A 20,729-nucleotide genomic window follows, 5' to 3' on the forward strand; every position below is an offset into this window, starting at 1 on the left:
CCCCAACCAGCCAACAAGTGTATCATAAGACCTCATCTTTCCCCAACCAATCAGCAGGTCAGCAGGTGTATTGCAAGACCTCTCCTCTCTCTCCTTTTTCTCTGAGCTATAAAAACACAAAATCATGCACTCTCCCTGATCATCAGGAAGTCCGCTGATGTGTTAACAGCATCTCTTTCTTCAATAAACTTGTCTTTTCTTCACCTTGCTCTGAATCTGGAAAATTCTTTTTCCAGCCTGTGTGCATGGATGACACTTACAATGTACAGGAAGCCTGGCATAAGCCTTGCTTTATTCAACCTTGTGATGTGTTTCTCCAACCAGATGTGAATGAGCTGAGGCTGCCCACCTGTGTGGGGCAGAGACCCTGCTTCTGCTCCCTCTAACCCCAAGGCCAATACATGGGTACCCACAGAAGCTTCCAGAGTGCAGGACTCATCTGAGGATATTTCCTCCTTCTCCTCTGGAACTGTCCATCCTCCTACCTCCTGGGGCCAGCTCTGCTTATCCCATGGATCAGACCCTAGGGCAGGGAGAAGGTGGGCTGAGTGAGTAGCTTCAGTGGTCTCAGGATCTTGCCAAGGACTATTCTTTAGAGGGTCAAGGCAAAACCCGATCTCAATCAGCCGGTAACTTCTGTGACTTCTGCCGCACCTGACACAGAAATGATTGATGAATGTGTGTTGAAGGAATACATAACTGAATATATAACTGCTAAAGAGAGAAGATGGGGGTGGGGGTGGGGCAAGGGTGGAAATCAGTCAGCAAACTTTTTGTGCCTTCTCTGTGGGAGATGTCAGGACATGTACAGAAGGAGAGACTGAGCCCATTCTTTGAGATTCTTCTGGTATAATAACCAGGTAGCACAAAAGAGAGAGAAAGTAGGTTGAAATCCCTGGACAGGTCCTAGATCATGGGTTTGAGGCATCCTGACCAGATCTTTTGAAAGTGGTGGATTTTTAACAATGTTCTGTTAAAGGGAGATGCTGATCCACAAAGACCCTAAGCTCTGCTTTGTTATCTCTCAGCCTACCCTGCACACTTCGGGCTTTAGGACTGTGTGCTAGGTAGGGTTTGCTCTTGTTCCCCTAGTGGCCCTCAGGTGTCTAGCCCACAGGAAGAGCTTGGACAATGTGAATGAACGAATGCATGAACCTAGTTCCTTCGTGGGCAGGAGCAGATTGCATTTTCAAGTGGCAGCACAATCTCTGTCATCCCATATCCTCCTCTCCCAGTGTGACTTTGACAATGAGAAGGTGGGGTCTTGTGCTTCCATTGCCTTGAAACTGGGAAGCTCTGGGACTATAGGGAGGTGATGCCATGTGACTTCCAAGGCTAGAGCACAAAAAGCAATACCACTTCCACCTGGTTCTCTGAGAGCCCATCTGCCATGCTGTGAGGAAGCCCAGAACAGCTACTCCAAGAGGCCACATGCAGAGGTGACCTTTATCTGCCTAGCTGAGGTCCCATTGACAGCCCACCTCACCCGCCAACATGTGAGCCTTCAGATGATTTCAGCCCCAGCCGTGGTGGAACAGAGCCCCACCCCCCATCCCATGTCCTATCTGGACTCCTGACCCACAGAATCATGAGCATAAATTGATGGGAAGTGTACACCACTGAGTTAAGGGGGCTTGTGACACAGCACAGGTATCCATCTCAGGTGCAGAGGTGGGAAAGATGTCATTCACGCAGGCCTGGAAGGACAGCAACTGAGGGGGGACAAAGGGGCTAGAGGGGCCTGAGAGGGCAGCAGAAGGGGACTCCCACCAGAACACACATGCCCCATTTTCCCAAGATGGAGGGCTGGGAGAAGAAAGGAGGAGGCACTGGGAGGGCAGCAGGGTCCAAGGCCAGCCCCTCCTGTGCTCTCCAGGGCAGGCTCGGGGACCAGAGCCCAGCCAGCCTGTGTAGCCACTGACCCATCTTTCCAGGGCCAGAGGCTGGGCACACAGGCCCAGGGGACAAGGCACTGCCATACAAGGAGGGAGCCTAGAGGAGACCACTGGAGAGGCCAGGTGGGGAGGTCTGAGGCCTCCAGCTCCCGGGCAGGAACAATTTTTCCTCCCAAGACCTGGAAAGGGCAGCAAGGGCCTCTTAGACCAGACCAGGACCTTTAGGGAGGGCGCTTTGGAGGAGGCAAACCAGGGCTTCTCCTGCGGGGATAGCCCTGGCCCCTCTGAATCTAAGCATTTACCAGTAAAGGTGGTGGCACCACCTTGGCGGTTAGAAAAGGCACTTATGCTAATTCATGCTTGCAGAGACTGGCTGGCACACCCCGAATGCCTGTTGCCTCCCCTTCCTGAGAACCAGAGAAGTCAGAGAAAGGAGGAGAAATCAGCAGCCCAGGAGGTCCTGCCTGAGGTGCAGGAAGCCTCCAGGACCTCAGGGCAGGCGACCAGCTGGGAAGGCACATGTTTACTCAGCATTATCCCTGAGGGCCGCTGGGGAGAGCTCGGTCTCCAGCAGTCCCTCCCTCTCCTAAGAGAACAGCCGAGTGTGTGGTCGGCCAGGCTGCATATTCCTATCAAGAGGCACATTTCCACATGCTCATCCTCAGCCTTCCTGTTGCAGAGGCACCACACATCCCTGCACCCTCTTCACACACCTCAGAGCCCTGGGTACTGTTTCTGGAAGGGTTCTGCAGGGGGCCTCCTACCCCCGAACTGCCCAGTGGCTCCCAGTGCTGTCATCCTGTACCCATGACTTTTTACCAGATGACTTATTCCATCACCCCACAACTTGCAGAGTTCATTTTGACGTAATTGTTTTCACATCCCCGGCTGCATGCCTGTGGAAAATGCAGAAGCTTGCAATCAGGAATGAGTCAGAGCTCCAGTTCCTGGGCACAGAGCAAAGGGCCCACACAAGCCAACTGGAAAAAAAGGAAGGAAGGAAAGAAAAGGCACCACAGAAAGCAGAAGGTCCAGTGCAGTGTGAAGGAACATATTCAGAGATTCCTACACTTGGGGTCGGAACCTGTGAGGGAGGGGCATTATTCTGCCTGCATTCAGTCACCAGCTGAAAGTAACTGAGTGAACAGAAGGGGATCCCAGGGGCTGGTGCCACAGCAGCTCAGGTCTCCCTAATGCCGAAGTCTACAAAAGGCTGACTTGACCCTGTCGAGCTCTTCTGAAGATGGGAAGCCCGGTGATGTTCACTCCACCTGCCCCGTGGCCAGCCATGGAATGTGTGCCTCTCCTGTGGTCCCCTGCTAGGCCATTGGCTACCACTTACCTGTGGAACCTAAAATATGGCGTAAGCAAAGCTATCTACAAAACAGAAATGGACATAGAGAACAGACTTGGGGTTGCCAAGGGGGAGAGGGAGGCAGGGGGATGGACTGGGAGTTTGGGTTAGTAGATGCAAAATATTACATTTAGAATGGATAGGCAATGAGGTCCTACTGGAGAGCACAGGGAACTATATCCAATCTCTTGGGATAGACCGTGATGGAAGATAATATAAAAGGAATGTATATATATGTATGACAAGGTTACTTTGCTATACAGCAGAAATTGACACAACACTATAAGTCAACTACACTTTATTAAAAATTAAAAAAATAAAAATAAAGCCTTTTGTGACATTTCAGGAAATTCTACAGTTTTCCCATTCCTAGTCTTCAATAGCTTTGACTGTCTCCTCCCACTAAATTCTTTCTCTTATCTCTGGGATTTCTCATTTCAAAGTCATGTAGCTGTCCATGATTACATGATTAAATACCAAACTTAGCCCCTTCTCTTGATCTAGACACACCCAAAAGGCATATACCATCAAATACATGCATAGGCCCTTCTGGGCAGCAGGGTTTTGGATCATCTGGGAAGACAGGTGGCCCCCTGTGACGGCATAGAAGCCCTTGCCACAGCGCAGTACATGTTCCTGGGCTGAAAAGTCTTTCAACCAGGCCATCCCAGGATGACTCTTCCCTCCAGTCTCCCTCAAGTCCCCACTCCTCAAAGCCAGTCCTTACCTTGGCTTAGGCAAAGCACCTCCACTCTGCATTCCACTCCTTCCCCAACCATCCCCCCAAAGGACTCGCTCAGGGCACCTGAAGCCCCTTCCTCCTCCCAGTTCTGCCTCCAGCATGGGGGTGGGGTGTCAGACAGTTAGGGTGCCTCTGGGTACTAGAAACAAAACAGTGACCACCATGGTTTTAAATGTGTGTTGTGTTTTTTGGCAAGAAGTCTGCAACTGAGTGGTTCCGAGACTCATTCTGTGGTTCCAACCCATCAGGGGCCTGGGGCACTCGATCTTTTCCTCAAGAGTGAAGAATGGCTGTATTGCATCCTCACAAAAATGAAAGCAGGAAGAAAGGCAGATGGTGGCAGAAAGCCTTCTTCCCAGGAGGCTCAATGGTTTTACCAGGGACGAAAACACTTTCCCAGAAGCCCGCAGCTGACTCCCTCAAGCCTCATTCTCTAGAGCTGAGTTATATGCCCACCCCTGAACCAGCCCTTGTTGGAGAAGTGGGATTATTAGATTGACTGGAACTAACTGTGAGGCCCCCATCAGTCTGCTCCCCCCTGTTCCCCATCCCATAAACACAATGCCGAAGCTGATACCCAAACAAAGAGGAGTTCTTGTGAAGGAGCCATGGCTGCAGTGCAAGCAGGCAGCAGTCTGAAAGCAAAGATGCTACAGCCGTAGATGTAAACCATTACATTTAGAATGGATAAGCAATGAGGGCCTTCTGTACAGCACAGGGAACTATATCCAGTCACTCATGATAGAACATGATAGAAGACAGTATGAGACAAAGAATGTATATATAACTGGGTCACTTTGCCCTATAGCAGAAATTGACAGAATGTGGTAAATCAACTATAATAAAAAAAAATTTTAAAGAAGTTACTGCAATCCAGCAAGCAGTGGTACTGACTTGGACTGGGGTGGTTGTGGTACAAGGGAAGGAGAGAGAGGAGGTGGGATTCTGGACACAAAGAGCCTAATAAGATTTGCTAATGAGTTGGATGTGAAGTAGGAAAGAGAGAGAGAGGCAGAGAGAGAGGGCAGAGAAAGACAGACAGACAGAGCAGAGAGTGATGTCCAGAAGAAGCCCCAGAGTTCTCCCTGGCCAGCAGGAAGGAGGGCTGCCCTTTGCTGAGATGGCAGGAATTGAAGGAGGGCAGGTCAAGTCTGAGATCCCCATTAGACATCTTCGTGGGATTAGACAGACAGTTAGGTGACGATTCCTAGGTTCAGGAGAGAGCCAGGCTGGAGGGACACTTGCTTCTCAAAACCATGAGCTCAGGAGTTCCCTGGTGGCCTAGCAGTTAAGGATCCAGCATTGTCACTGCTGTGACTCGGGTTCGATCCTTAGCCCAGGAACTTCTGCATGCTACGTTCATGGACAAAAAACAAACAAACAAAAAACCAAAAAACCGTCATGAGCTCAAATGAGGCCCTGGAGACAGTGTGAGAGAAGGCAAAGGGGAAGAAAGGACCAGGATACAGCCTCAGGCCTCCAGACTTCTGGGTCAGGAAGATGATCAGAAACCAGGAGAAAAGACAGCAAAGGGTGGCCCTGGAGGGGGACAGAGTGGCGAGGACAGTGGCAGTGGCCAGTTCAGCTGTGTCCTGTGCTGCTGAGGAAATGAGGAGGTAGGCTGGTACCCACAACAGTCCTCCTGGCTCCTACAAGCCTCCAAATAATGGTCAGTGTCACCTTCAAGGATTTCTGACCATGAACTTGCAGTTCCCAGAAACCTGGGCTGACAGGCCACCTGTGTGTCTTGTTCTCAACTCTGAGTGGTTGAGGGGTGGTCCCAGGATCACCGCTCATGAAGAAAGCCTAGAGGAGAAAGGCCAGCATAAAAAGGTGGGGCAGTCTCAAACAAAAGAGCTACAATTTAATAAACAGATCTCACAAATAACTTTGAGAGAGAGACAGCCAATTAGTATTCTGGGGAGGTCTGAGAAAACAAGGGCAGTGTCTCTAGAATAGACTGCCATTTAAAAAAAAAAAAATCAGGGAACAAGAAAACACTCTTCAACACTACACACACTTTGCCAAAATAAACAGTTTAATAGAAAGACAAATACCAAAACAATTTTCCCAAATGTAGAAGAAAACATTAGCAAAATAGTGATAAACCATACAGAGAATCAACCTGGAAGCTCTGACAACTAATAAATGAAAGTTCCAAACAGATAGAACAAATAAAATGAAGAGAAGAAAAACTATCCAAAAAGTTGTGCAGAGAAATTTGCTGGAGTCAAAGGAAGATATGATTTTTTGGGATAAAAGAACACATCACCCATAAGAATTCAAATGTCACAGCAATATCAGACATTGGAAACACAAGATCCCGGAAAGCAGTGGAGGGTTCTTGTGAGGTTCTGAGCAGAAATGTGCAGCTGTACAATTTTTTATCTAGCCAAACTCTCAGCAAATGTGAGGGCAAAATAAAAACGTTTTTAGAAAATGCAATGCTTAAAAAAATTTAAGGAGCTCCCATTGTGGCTCAATGGGTTAAGCACCCAACATTGTCTCTGTGAGGATGAGGGTTTGAGCGCTGGCCCCGCTCAGTGGGTTAAGGACCTGGCATTGCCATGAGCTGTGGTGTAGGTCACAGATGGGGTTTGGGTCCAGTGTCACCCTGGCTGTGGCTTAGGCCGGCAGCTGCAGCTGTAGCCCAAGAACTTCCATATGCAGCAGGTGTAGCTGCAAAAAAGAAAAAAAATTAACTCTAAAACCCATTTTTTCTTAGGAAAGGACTGTGAATAGATTCCAGCAAAGTGAGAGTGAAAACCAAGAAATGAAGGCATAGGATCAGATAGCAACCCAAGAAGAAGGGAAAGGTCGCCCAGGAGGATAGCTATGCTTCAGAACCCAAACCAGGCCCCTAAGAACAAAGGGTGGAGGGGTAAAGGAGCCTCAGGGCAGACAGACTAAGAGGTGATTAGAGAAAGTCTTGGGAAACCTTGGGGTAAAGCAGTCAGTGCAAAAGCTAAAAATGACAACCCAACAAGCACAATACAAAAGCAACCAGAAGCTACAAGAAAAACATCTTAGCTGAAAGGCATGGTGAAATTGTGAAACAGGCTAAAGTTCAGCATGACCAGAGCAGTTAGGAAGCAGAGGGGACCTCCTTCAGCAGAGTCACAGAGGGTCCTGGCCTGGCCAGGGAGCAGAAGAACCCTGTCCCCACCCCAGCTGGCAGAGTCAAGGGGAGGCAAAGCCAGGCCTTTGTTCTCAGTATTGAACCTGCTTCTGGACCAACATCCACAAGAGTTTGAGCCCAGGATCCAGGACTGAAAGAGAACACGTATCCCACTGTCAGTCTTAACAATATGAGTGAAGACTGGGCTGACTGAGGCTTGGGTCACCCCAGGGGCAAAAGTGGGGCTGAGAACAGAGCCAGTGTCCCAGCTTCCTGGAGTAGAGGGAGGGACCAGCTCATGGGCAAATGTACAGCCATGAAGGACCCAGGACGTGGCCTGAGGCCGCACATGGCTGGACAGAGGAACTGAGGGTGGTGATGTGACTGCGTGGAGGCGGGTCTTAAAGCTGTGAGCATCCCAAATCCTCAGCAGCGAAGACTCAGAGCCACGCAAAGGAGACGCGGTGGGTGGGTGTATGACTCAGCATGAGAGCCGGAAACGGGGGGCTCAGTGTAATCCCCACAGCAGGCTTGGCCCTTTGCTCTCCAGACACTCAGGCAGGCATGACAGCAATGCCGCCACCTCACCCCCCACTGCTGCCCCACCCGGACACACTTTCTCCATCACGCCTTGAACCTCTTCTATCGCTCCCCTCCATCACAACCTGGAAATCAGCCTTCACCTCCACGTTCCCCTCCCAGTCCTCCACACTGCCATGAGTCTGTCATTTGAAATCCAGATGGCTCTGCTCTTTGAATATTGTCTGCCTAAATCCAAGGACTTCCCCGAACCTGCTCCCCCTCCAGCCTGATCCAAGACCATTTCATATGTCCTGATGCCTTTCCACCCATGCCCCCGACAATGCAGCCGCCAGAGGGATCTTTCTACAATGCAGGTCAGACCTCACTCCACACCACAGTGGGGATCACCTCACTCAAAATAATGGCCAAGTGCCCACAGTGAGGGCCCGCAAGCACACCCCCTGCCTTTACCTCCTCTGGATTGTCTACTGCTCCTCAAACAAGCCAGGAGCAGCCTCGGGCCTCAGGGCCTTTGAAGTTGGCTTTTCCCAGATAACACTCAACCCAAATAGACCACTCAGGGCTCATCCCCACTTCCCTCAGCACCTGGGACCATATCACCCATCCACCAGTAGGCACCAGCTCCAACTGCACCTGATGATTTGTTTTCATGGAAAAGATTAATTGAAATTAGTGGATCAATTTCCAGTACAAAATGCAGGCAGGGAGCTGCCAGGAACTAGCAGCTTCTCACCCCTGGGCATGTCCATACCCATCAGGAAAGCCCGACCTCAGCTCCCCTGAGGGCCCACCACCCTCCATTCCTTTGAAGATCTGTGGTGAGTGTGCTCCCAGAAAAGCCTCCCTAACAAGCATGCCCACACCCAGAGGGCACCAGGGAATTCTCAGAAGCGCATCTCTTTGGTTTGGGCAGAGCTCCAGCAGGAAGGGTGCTCTGTCTAACCTCCTGAAGGCAGAAGGTGCCAGCCAGCTCAGGCCAGTCCCTGCACCATGAGTGCCAGAGGGAGCCTGGATCTCCACATCCTGCTGAGAAATGCCTCCTCTGAGGCTGCAGACACCTCAGTTTCATCAGGGCCTCCCCACAGCACTGGCAGGCAGAGCCATTCTCAGCGGAGAAATAGCTGCAGCTACCACAGGGAGGAGAAAGAGGACAGCACTGCCCGTCTCCCACCTCCCCTCTTCCCCTCCTCCCCTCACCCCCTCACTGCCCTCCCATTCTGTCTGCCTTTGGGGGTGTCCTCATTTCCTCCCAGTCCCTCCCTCTCTGTGTTGTTTTTCACCCTCTTCTCCTCCTGCTTAATTTCTTAAAATAGAAGAATTTTGAGAAACAAATTACAGACTCATGGCAGTGTGGATTCCCACGAGCTCTGAAAAATGAAGAATTTAAATTTTCAGTCTGAGGGAGCATATATTTACAGCATGTCTTTTATCCTTCAGACCACAAGCTCTGTACAAAGCCTAGGAGGACTGAGGAGATGGCCCTGGAGGTGTTGGTGCAGCCCAGCTTTTCAGAAGCCTCTGCTTCTACCTCGATATGTGGCCACAGCCCTCACTCTCCAGGAGGGATCACATGGCAGCTTTCCCAGGAAGCTCTGAGCTTGAGACAGGAGGGAGGCCCAACAAGTGGAAGCAGGAATCCCAATCCAGAACTTTCTCTTTCAACTTGCTGATGGTGGACCTCCTCTTTGGGGAATTTCCCCAAAGTATATGACGTTCATTTATTCCATACGTACCAAGCCTTGCACTGCTTCAGGCCCTGGGCACACACAGTTCTTTTCCAAGGCAATTCATATCCCCCTGGGGGCACAGAAGCAAACAGATCACCAAATAAATGCATGTTTGCTGCACTGAAGTGTCAAGAAGAAAAATAAAGCAGAGTGAGAGTGGCATTGGGGCTAGTTTGGCGGGGGGGGGGTGGGGGATTATCAGAGAGGATGCATCGATCACATAAATGTGAGCTAGAACTGGAAAAATGTGTGGGCTATCTCAGGGTGAGTGTCTCCGGCAGCAGGAACCAGCATGTGCAAAGGCCCTGGGGCAGGAGTGTGCTTGGAATGTTCAAGAAACTACAAGTGGGAGTTCCCGTTGTGACTCAGTGTGTTAAGAACCTGACACAGTGTCCGTGAAGATAGGGGTTTGAGGAGTTCCCGTCGTGGGGCAGTGGTTAACGAATCCGACTAGGAACCATGAGGTTGCGGGTTCGGTCCCTGCCCTTGCTCAGTGGGTTAACGATCCGGCGTGGCCGTGAGCTGTGGTGTAGGTTGCAGACGCGGCTCGGATCCTGCGTTGCTGTGGCTCTGGTGTAGGCCAGCGGCTACAGCTCTGATCAGACCCCTAGCCTGGGAACCTCCACATGCCGCGGAAGCGGCCCAAAGAAATAGCAAAAAAAAAAAAAAAAAAAAAAAAAAAAGATAGGGGTTTGATCTGTGGCCTCGTTCAGCAGGTTAAGGATCTGGCGTGTCCACGAGCTGCAGCATAGGTGGCAGATGAAGCTCAGATCCCACATTGCTGTGGCTGTGGTATAGGCCCAGCACCTGCAGCTCCAATTCAACCCCTAGTCTGGGAACTTCCATAAGCCAAAGATTCAGCTGTAAAAGATAAAGAAAAAGAAAAGAAAAGAAACTGCAAGTGGGCTAAAAGCAGGTGTGGGCCATGGTCTGGGGATCTTCCAAGACAGACGGGAGCCATTGGAGAGTTGGAGCAGAAGGAGACAGGGTCAGAACGCCAGCTGGTGTGGAGGAAGTATGGGGTACAGCCCAGCCCTCTCCTTGGACTCCTTCACAGAGGTGTTGGCTTCTGCCCTTCCCTGGTCTCCCTGGGGCCCTGGTCCTTGCATTTGATAGTGCCCTGACCCTCCCACCCTGGGAGGGAGGATATTGACAATAACAATGGTTGTGGGAAGCTGCATGAGGTCCACACCCCAATCCCCAGAACATGAGAATGTCACCCAAAAGTCTGTGCAGACGTGATACAGCTGGATCTTGAGATTGGGAGATTATGAAGGCAGCCTGCTATAACCTCAGGGTCCTCATCAGAAGGAGATGGAAAGAATTAGAGAAGGGAATGTGGTGACAAAAGCAGAGAGCGGAGTGATGGGCTGTAAAGATGGAGGAAGGGCCACAAGCTGAAGAATGTGAGATCCTCAGGATGGGATGCTGGAAAAGGGATTCTGCCCTGGTGTGGGCAGAGGAAGAGAGGGGCCTCTGCCTAGCACCCCTCCCTCAGGGCTCCTGAAAATAGGCACAGAGGTTCCAGGTGCCAAAGCCTGCCCTTACTCTCCCAGCCCTAAAGTTTCCCAGCAGGTCTGCTTCCAGAACTGCTCCTAGGGTGAAGAAGCCTTGGAACCCCCCATCGCAGCAGGGCTGGGAGAGCCCCGGCACCTCTCTGCAAGTGGCCCCTCACCTGGGGAGCCAGGGAGCTCTTTCTCCTTTCCGTCCAGCCTCCCTGCTGCCAAAATCGACTGGAGTGGGCCCCCCTTGGGAGACAGCCACCAGCTGCTGCTCCTGGGGAGGGGCAGAGATGAGAGCACGGATGGCTTCACCCCACCAGGCAGCTCAGTGGCAGAGGGTCAGCCTGCAGCTGCACACACCCACAGGGCATGGGCAGAGGCTAAGCTGTGCCCCTTGCCCCAGCCCCACCCTCCACTCCGCCCGCAGCAGGCCAACCCGGACTGCCTCGCTCATGTACATGCAGCCCACACAGCATCCCATGCGTGGCCATAGAGGGCGGGCCAGCCCCAGTGCACGTACACAGGACCAATGAGGACATGCGCTCCTATCCACTCTCAGCTCTGGAAGGGCTCAGGGGACGAGAATGATCCACAGCCTCGTGGGGGCATCCCATGCACACCCCTTCTCCATTCCCTTGTGTCAGCCTCTTTCATCCCCTCAGGCCCTGCTCCACTCACCATGTCCACTCAGCCACCTGTTGCTGAAGATAGAGCCTCCTGATTTTTCTAGTCTCTTCCCTCCTCTCCACCCATCCACCAATGTTCTGATTCTGGCTCAGGGCACCCTGTACCTCCTCCAGCTCCCTGGACTCCCAGTTCTCATGCGCATTTGCCCTTGGCCCCTGACTGAGGCCACCTGCTGGAGCCCCAGGAGAAGGGCCATGTCTTTGAAGTCCCATCCTGCCCGCCTCTGGTCTCTTCTGCCCCACCACCTCCTGCTCTTGAGGTTCTTCCTGAACAAGAATGTATCCACAGTTGGTACAATAGCCTCCGGCACCTGCTCTCAGGGCTGTTCTGCCCCTGCGTTGTCTGCTGGCAGTCACTGCCTGCACCCTGTGGTCTTGTCTGATGTCTAATCAGGCACTTTCTGGGGTAAGGAACTGTCTTTCACCCAGGCCATTTTGCACATGACACAGCACAGCTGCAGCCTCATAACACGAGCTCAGGATCTGCCCCCAAGCCAGTGCCAGCCAGCCATTGAGGAGACTGCCCACACCAAGAATGCAGGAAGGCTGTGGTGGGCTTGCCCTGAGCACTCGGTACTCCCTCACACACTCCCCAACAACACACTCTTACACGCACACACTCACAGATACACACACACTCACTCACACACACACACACACACACTCACACACACACACACACACACTCACACCCTAGAACTCCTGACACTGCAGATAAGTCTGCTGAAGCCCCTCAGGAAGGCAGCCAACTGGAAATTGGACCCTCCACACCTTCATCAAAGTGCCATCCATGACCTCTTGCCAGTAGCTTGGCTCCCTAAGACATGGTACTGCCCCTCTGTCACAGCTTACTTTTTAAGTGTACTTGTCCAGATGATTTAATTTTTAAAATTTTAAATCCCCATTTCCCACACTTTTACAACCTAGAGGGGAAGAAAGACCTGCCCCATGGGCTCTGGGGTGAGCTCTAGAACATCCCAAGCACATTCCTGCCCTAGGGCCTTTGCACATGCTGGTTCCTGCTGCCGGAGACACTCACCCTGAGATAGCCCACACATTTTTCCAGTTCTAGCTCACATTTATGTGATCAATGGATCCTCTCTGATAATCGCCCCCCACCCCGCCAAACTAGCCCCAATGCCACTCTCACTCTGCTTTATTTTTCTTCTTGACACTTCAGTGCAGCAAACATGCATTTATTTGGTGATCTGTTTGCTTCTGTGCCCCCAGGGGGATATGAACTGCCTTGGAAAAGAACTGTGTGTTCCCACGGCCTGAAGCAGTGCAAGGCTTGGTACGTATGGAATAAATGAACGTCATATACTTTGGGGAAATTCCCCAAAGAGGAGGTCCACCATCAGCAAGTTGAAAGAGAAAGTTCTGGATTGGGATTCCTGCTTCCACTTGTTGGGCCTCCCTCCTGTCTCAAGCTCAGAGCTTCCTGGGAAAGCTGCCATGTGACCCCTCCTGGAGGGTGGGATGACAGTGGTGAGGTCTGTGGCCACCCGCCTCCTGGGTCTAGGTTTCTTGGCATCTCAGTCTGAACCTCAGAATGTTCCACACTCAGACAAGCATTGGGTGCAACCATCCCATGTTGCCCACAAGCATGTGATGATCAGAATACCCAGCCTCTGGGATGGGAGAGCCCCGATCCAGACACTCCCCTGCCCCCCACCCCCAGCTGTGTGAACACTTTCCAGCTTCCCGCAAGGCTGAGCTTTCCTGCTTTCTGTTGGTTGGAGCAGCCACAGGCCAGCCCAGCTGCAGGGGGAGGGGATGGTGGCTGCACAGTGTCCTCCACCCCACAAGTCAGCTTCCACAAACCCATATGGGATGGGGGAGGATATCCCAAGAAAGCCCCTCTCTCCAGGGACGCTGGCACATCCTCGCCTCAGACAAGTGTTCAGGCCTGATATCTGCTGTCCAGCCCCTGGGCCCCTGGGAACCCTGGACACTCTATCAGGCCTGCCACCATTTTTATCCCCAGTGTCCCCCACATACATGACTCCCCTGTCTCAGAGCCTCAAAGGGCTTTTGCCACGCCCCAGCAACCCCCACAGGGCGGGGTCCTGGATGAAAGGGTCTGGATGCACTGTGGCAAACACGGCTCACCAACCAACAGAGCCGTGCTGGCTCCAGAGTGCTCCTGGCCTTTCAAAGGCTTCCTCGCCTCTCAGTGGGTCCTCCCAAACTCCTTAGCTGTGACCCAGCTTCCCTCTTTATCCATGTGTGTGTACACATGTGTGTATATGTGTGTGCACGTGTGTACACTGTGTGGGTGCACGTGTATGTGTTGTATACACCAGTGCACACAAAAGATCCATCCTCCACACTGGACAATGACTTGATGCCAGGGGCCCCCATCAGGCCCAGCACTGTGCTTCATGTGACCCAGGTCCCCATCCCCCAGCAGCAGAGGGACAGCCCTGCTGCAAGACCTGCCAGGTTATGTCCCCAGCACACTTCACTTAACCTCACACAGACCCTGGCAGGTAGATGCTCTGGTCTCCGTTCTGAAGATGACCAAACTGAAGCACAGAGGCTCAGTGGCTGTCATGGGTAAGTGGCAACGTGCAGCTTTAACCTGCATTTCCTTAACCTGTTAAAATTTTAATGAACAGGAGCTCCCTTCGTAGCTCAGTGGTTGACGAATCCGACTAGGAACCATGAGGTTGCGTGTTCGATCCCTGGCCTTGCTCAGTGGGTTAAGGATCCGGCATTGCTGTGAGCTGTGGTATAGGTTGCAGACGTGGCTCGGATCCTGCGTTGCTATGGCTGTGGCATAGGCCAGCGGCTATGGCTCCGATTCAACCCCTAGCCTGGAAACCTCCATATGCTGCAGGAGCAGCCCAAGAAATGGCAAAAAGACAAAAAATAAAATAAAATTTTAATGAACAGTATTTTTACACATCCATACACATATGTATACAATTTTACGTAGAGAGAATTAGACTGTAATGGTATTCCACAACCTGATTCCTCTTTCTCTCTCTCTTTCATTTTCCTGGCTGCACCTGTGTTGTGTTCCCAGGCACAGCCCATGGCTATTCCTGGGACAGGGATCATACCCACACCACAACAATGACCTGCACAGCTGTAGTGACAATGCCAAATCCTTAACCCGCTTTGACACAAGACCACTCTATAACTTGATTCCTATTTCCAGTCAATAGACTTAAAACATCATTTGAACTAACTTTGTGATTTTTAAGTATGATAAAAATTGATTAGTTAACCAGTCTCCTATTGTTAAGTATTTTTCTAAGCCCCTTGCAAGATAGCACACCACCCTCAGGTCTCCCAGAGGCTCCTCCTTCCCTTAGACTGTCTTAACCTTAAATTGCTTTTTTGTTCTCTCTCTCTTTTTTTTGCGGGGGGGGGTGGGGGGGGTGCACCATGGCATATGGAGGTTCTCAAGCTAGAGGTCTAATCGGAGCTGCAGCTGCCAGCCTACACCACAGCCACAGCGACAAAAGATCTGAGATGCGTCTGTGACCTGTGCCAAAACTCATGGCAACGCCAGGTCCTTAATCCACTGATCGAGGCCATGGATCGAATCCACGTCCTCATGGATTCTAGTTGCGTTCGTTATCACTGAGCCATGATGGGAACTGCCTTGTTCTCTTTCTTTTAAATGAAAATATTTAGAGGAAAAGAAGATTGAAAGGATATATTTACAAGGTATTAACAAAAGATTCATCTTTGGATTTTTGTTTTGTTTTTTGCTTTTTATGGCTACTCCTGTGGCATATGGAAGTTCTCAGTCCAGGGGTCAAATTGGAGCTGCAGCTGCAGGCCTACACCACAGCCACAGCAATGCCAGATCCAAGCCATGTCTTCAACTTACACCAGAGGTCATGACAATGCCGGATCCTTAACCCATTGATTGGGGCCAGGGATGGAACCCAAGTCCTCATGGACACTATGTCAGGTTCTTAACCTGCTGAGCCACAATGAGAACGCCGAAGATTCATCCTTGAGTGCTAAGACACCGACTTGGTTTTGAAAACAAATTTCGATCCTTTCATGAGGTGGATGATACTAACCTGATAAGAAAAAACCTCCCTTTTCTGCCAGCTTCCCCTACCTCGTCGAAAGCATGGCAGAGAACTCCTGCTATGTCTAAGGTGACTGTGGTGCGTGAAATAAATTATACAGTCGGCTGAAATGACTGCAGGCCCTTTGCTCCTTCCTTCCACCCTTAAAATGCATTCTGTAGAGTGTGCTTTATTAAAGTAATCAAAATATATTCAAATTCATTACCAGTTGCTCTCAAAATGTCAAAGACCAATTCTCCAATTCCAGCCACTTCTGCTGACACACCAGGGCCTGGTAGCTAGCCACCTGAGCACAGAGCAGGAGACCCCAGGCCTTTGGCCTCTGCCAGAACCACTCCGGTCTCCGACAAAGCTTTTCTCTCCTCACTCTATCTCTGGGAGGTGACACAGCAGATACTGGTCAGTGGTTCACTGGGTAGCAGACAGAGGGAGCCTCCAGTCCCATCCAGGGAGTGCCCCTTGCTTGGCCAGACTGCAGTCATGCATCTTGGTGCTTGTTCCAAGGGTCACAAGGCCTAGTGTTTCCTGGTACAGTGTCCAGCACATAGGAGAATCCTCAAAATGTCTTTGGATTTTGTTTCTGCTTGCCAGGGCTCAATCTGACCCACGCCACCCCTGGACAAGGCCATACTAACAAAGACACAGGCCCCAGGTCACAGGACCTGCTTTGCATCCACAGTATACAAATACCACTGTAGTTAATGCTCACGGTAACACTTACCCAGGGGATGCCTCTGCTGTCAGGCAGAACCACTCTGCCACTTACTGGCTCTAGGTCAGATTAAGCCTAATTTATTATGCCTCAGTTTCCCCCACTGAGCAATGGGGCATATAGACAACAGTCTGTAATGATAGGGTTATTTTGAGAAATACATCAGTTTCTTTGTGGGGCACAAATTGTTGAAAATAATGATGATGGGATAATGGTGATAATCACAGATAATGATGGTGATGATTATGGTCATGATGATGGTGATGGTCAAGATGGTGGGAGTGGTAATAACGGTAATGGTGATAATGATAGGGATTAGAATAGTGGTGACAGTGCTGGTGATGATGGCGATGAGGCAGATGATAACAATAGTCATGGTGATAATGGGGTGATGATAGTGATGGTCATGATGATGGTGGTAATGCTGATGATGTTGGTGGCGGTGATAATGATAGTGATGATGACGGTGATCACAATGGTGATGGTGCTGATTCTGGTAATGGTGACAGTGATGATGGTGACAGCACTGGTGATGGTAATGATGATGTTGGTAGCAATGATGGTGATGATGATGGTGTTGGTAGTGGTAACGATGGTGAAGATGATGATGGTAATGGTGACGGTGTTGGTAGTGATAGTGATAATGATTGTGATGATGGTGTCGGCAGTGATGGTGATGATGACGGTCTTGGTGATGGTAACGATGGTGAAGATGATGATGGTAATGGTGACGGTGTTGGTAGTGATAGTGATAATGATTGTGGTGATGGTGTTGGCAGTGATGGTGATGATGATGGTCTTGGTGATGGTAATGATGGTGAAGATGATGATGGTAATGATGACGGTGTTGGTAGTGATGGTGATGATGATAATGGTAATGATGATCATGACGGCAATTGTACATTATATCACTTGTACTTCACTAGAGTCCAGAGACATTGAGACAGTTTCTTCAATTCTCAGAACTAGTGAAAAGATGAAGGGCTGGCCGAGTCCATAGTCAGTTTGGTGCTCTTTCCAAACACCCTGTTGCCTTTTCCTGATGTTCATTTCAATTCTCAGCTCCCCTCTCATATCTGTTATTCCTTCAGCAGCTCAACACAAGTCCTCCCCTGTCTATCACGATTTCATTCACTCTTCCTTCCTCCGAGCATCACTGCACCTGACCTTCCTCACGCAGCCCCAGAATAATGAGGTGCTGCCATGAGGAGCAGCAGAGTGTGAATAGCCAGGCCTCTTCAAATCCTGAACATCTGGTCCCTCAGAACTCTGAGAAGTTAATGAAATACGCCAGGCTGCCGCTACAAATTGGGATTCAGAGGCCCCACCCTCCCTTCCCTTTCAATTTTCTTTTTGAGAACTTAGTTCTCCAACATCAATTTCTGGTAATAATAAATATTTAAGCACTTTGTCTGCCAGGCTTGCAGCATGGGAATGCACTAAGCTGACAGTCCCAGAGCCTCTGGCCACCCTGTCCAGGACCCCACCAGGGAAACCTCCCCCTGGACTCAGCTGGGACACTGGTGTCCTCTATTCCTAAGGCTACTACAAAGGACTCCTCCCTTTGGCTTTGTCTTCAGTGTCCAATCAAGGGACTCAACCCACCTGGCCAAGATTACTGCCACAGCCTCCTTCTTTTTTTTTCCTTTTTTTCTTTTCCTTTTATGACCATGCCTACGGCCACAGCTGAGGCCTATGCCATGGCCACAGCAACACTGCATCTGAGCCATATCTGTAAACTACACCACAATTTACAGCAATGCCAGATCCATAACCCACTGAGCAAGGCCAGGGATTGAACTCACATCCTCACAGAGACGAAGTCAGATCCTTAACCTGCTGAGCCACAATGGGAACTCTCAGCCTCCTTCTTGATTTCCATGCCCCCAACCGCTCCCCTCCCTGCCCCCCGCACACTCCTCACTATGTCAGATTCAAATCTGACCTTATCACTCTCAGCTTGAACTCCTACAATGCCCCCCTCAATACAAAGTCTAAACTCATTAACACCCTACTTCAACTTCTGTGTAACTTCTCCCACGTCACCAACTCCATTCCACCCTTCCTCATTGCTCAGCGCGTGTACGCACACACAAACACACACACACACAGAGGCTGATTGCACTTCCGGGCTTTGCCCCACTCTACCTCTGCCTGGGACCCGCACCACTGCCGCCACCCACTCTGGGCTGCCTGGCACATGGTCAAGATCCAGCTCATCCTCAGCTGTCAACTCCCCATGGAAGCATCCCTAGCCTGTCTTTCCCAGATCTGGGTACCCCTGGGCTGAGGCTGGGCTGGGCACCCCTCCCCTGTCCTCACCATCCAGCCTCCGATCATATGGCACAGTACCTGCCTAACTGTTTCTCTGTCTCTCCTACTGATTATGGCCTCTGCCATAGCTCAACAAGAGATGTAAGACCAGAGTAACTGGCTGCAAAGCTATGAGGAAGCACGCTAAGAATTAAGCCTCAGTGAAGCCTGGTCTGGGACACCATTCCATGCCCTCCCCACTTCCCTGCTCCCCTTGACTGCTCAGTGCTCCCCAGCCTGGACTTGCCACTTTTTTTTCACCTCTTTAGTCTTTCTGAAATGTAACTGCAATGCCCTAAATCTTTGGAAGATTTGTGCTCCTGGGTGTCACAAGGCTCTAAGGAGCACAGCCCATGGGCCAACAATGGATGGATATTTAATGAGGTGAGACAGAAAATGTGTGCACTCATTTTCCATGTAGTGGGTCTTCAGTCCCAGCAGCGTTCTTATTTTTTTTTTTTTTCTTTTTGAGCTACGCTTGTGGCCTACGGAAGTTCTCAGGCCAGGGATTGAATCTGCACCACCATATAGACAATGCCAGATCCTTAACCTTCCATGCCACAGTGGGAACTCCCCAAGCAGCTCTCTAGTCAATAACCTCTTGCTGTGGACAAAGGAGCCAGGATCCCAGAACAACCTATATGAAGCTCAGATCATTCAGCTCAGAGGCCAAGGTGCATCTGTCCCACAGACAGAACAGGGGTCTCTTCCATCATGAGCAAAGGAGGTGGACAGCCCCTCTTTGAGGATGCAACCCAGCCGCACTTGCTTTGTCTGGGTGTGGAGTGTCCACCACCTGTGCAGCAGGCGGAGGGCTCCATGTAGGGAACAGCAGTGTCCAGCCAGCACAGAGAGCTTTGGGACACTCTCACAGGTTGCCAAAGGTATGTGGAACCCACCCCCCTGCCATTTTGCTTAGGCTGACCACCTGGGCCCAACCTGACAGCTAAGTCAGCAAAAGTTCAAGGCCTCTTCGTCCTCACCGGCTCCTCTCTCTAAGACAGGGCAGCTGTAAATGCAGTGAGACTTGGGGAGGATCCTCCCCACTGAGAAGGGCAAGAAAGGCAGCCCAACCCCAGGAAAGCTGTGGGGCCTGGATCTCAGCTCCCCAGCAGGCCAAAGAGGACAGGGGAGGCTCTAGTGCCAAACCCCAGTCTTCAGCAGGTCAAACCAAGGTGGCAAGTGAAAAAGCTAGAGAGCCAGCCCCACAGGGCACATGATGGAGAATCCAGGCTTCCTCACCAGCTGGAAGCGGGGGAGGCAACACAGGTCAGCTCAGCCTGTAGGAAATGGACTTTGCACTTTCCACCCACATCTGAAATCATGAATGGGTGTGTTCATGGAAACTTAAAAACCAGATGGTTAAGCAGCCTGGAGCTCAGAGAAATGTTCACCCAGAATCCAAAAGTGAAACCCCAGGGGGGCAGTGGCTCTGCAGGACTTAGATGGGACCGCTGGTCCCCCTGCCCCGTCCACTGCACTGTCAACCCATCAGCAGCACTGTCATTGAGGGAGCTGTGTTATCAGCCCCATTTTAAGATGAGAACACTAAGGTTAGGAGAGCTTAAGAAACTTGACCAAGGAGCCAGACTCATGTTTGAATCAGAAATGGTGAATGGTGGGCAGTGAAGAACTGGGTCTGCCTTACTGGCCACATGGCTGGGCCTCCCTGCAGCCCGGACCTTAAGGCTGCAAGCTGTAGGCAACCTCACAGGGCTGCTGAGAGGACTAGCACAGAAGCCTACACAGTCTCCCACAACAAGTTCAGCCAAGACCCCCTTGGGCCAGCGCAGGCCAGGGTAGAGGCACTGGGGATACAGTAGCTGAATGAACAAACCAAGCCCTTGTTTACATGCTATTCCAGATCCCATGCAGGGGTGACTCAAAAATGCCAATAAGTAAATGAATATAAGCTGGACCTCAAGCAGTGTGCTCACAAGATCAGGTGGGCCTGAGGCTGGGGACAGGCTAGAGGGAGGGCCCATGGGGCCATAAACACATGTTTGAGACCTTGGGTTTCACTCTGGAAGTGGAAGCAGAGGAGGCCCCCCACATGGCTCAAGTGTGACAGCATCACTC

The sequence above is a fragment of the Sus scrofa genome, chromosome 15 (assembly GCF_000003025.6).
Source record: "Sus scrofa isolate TJ Tabasco breed Duroc chromosome 15, Sscrofa11.1, whole genome shotgun sequence".
In the NCBI taxonomy this organism is placed as follows: Eukaryota; Metazoa; Chordata; class Mammalia; order Artiodactyla; family Suidae; genus Sus; species Sus scrofa.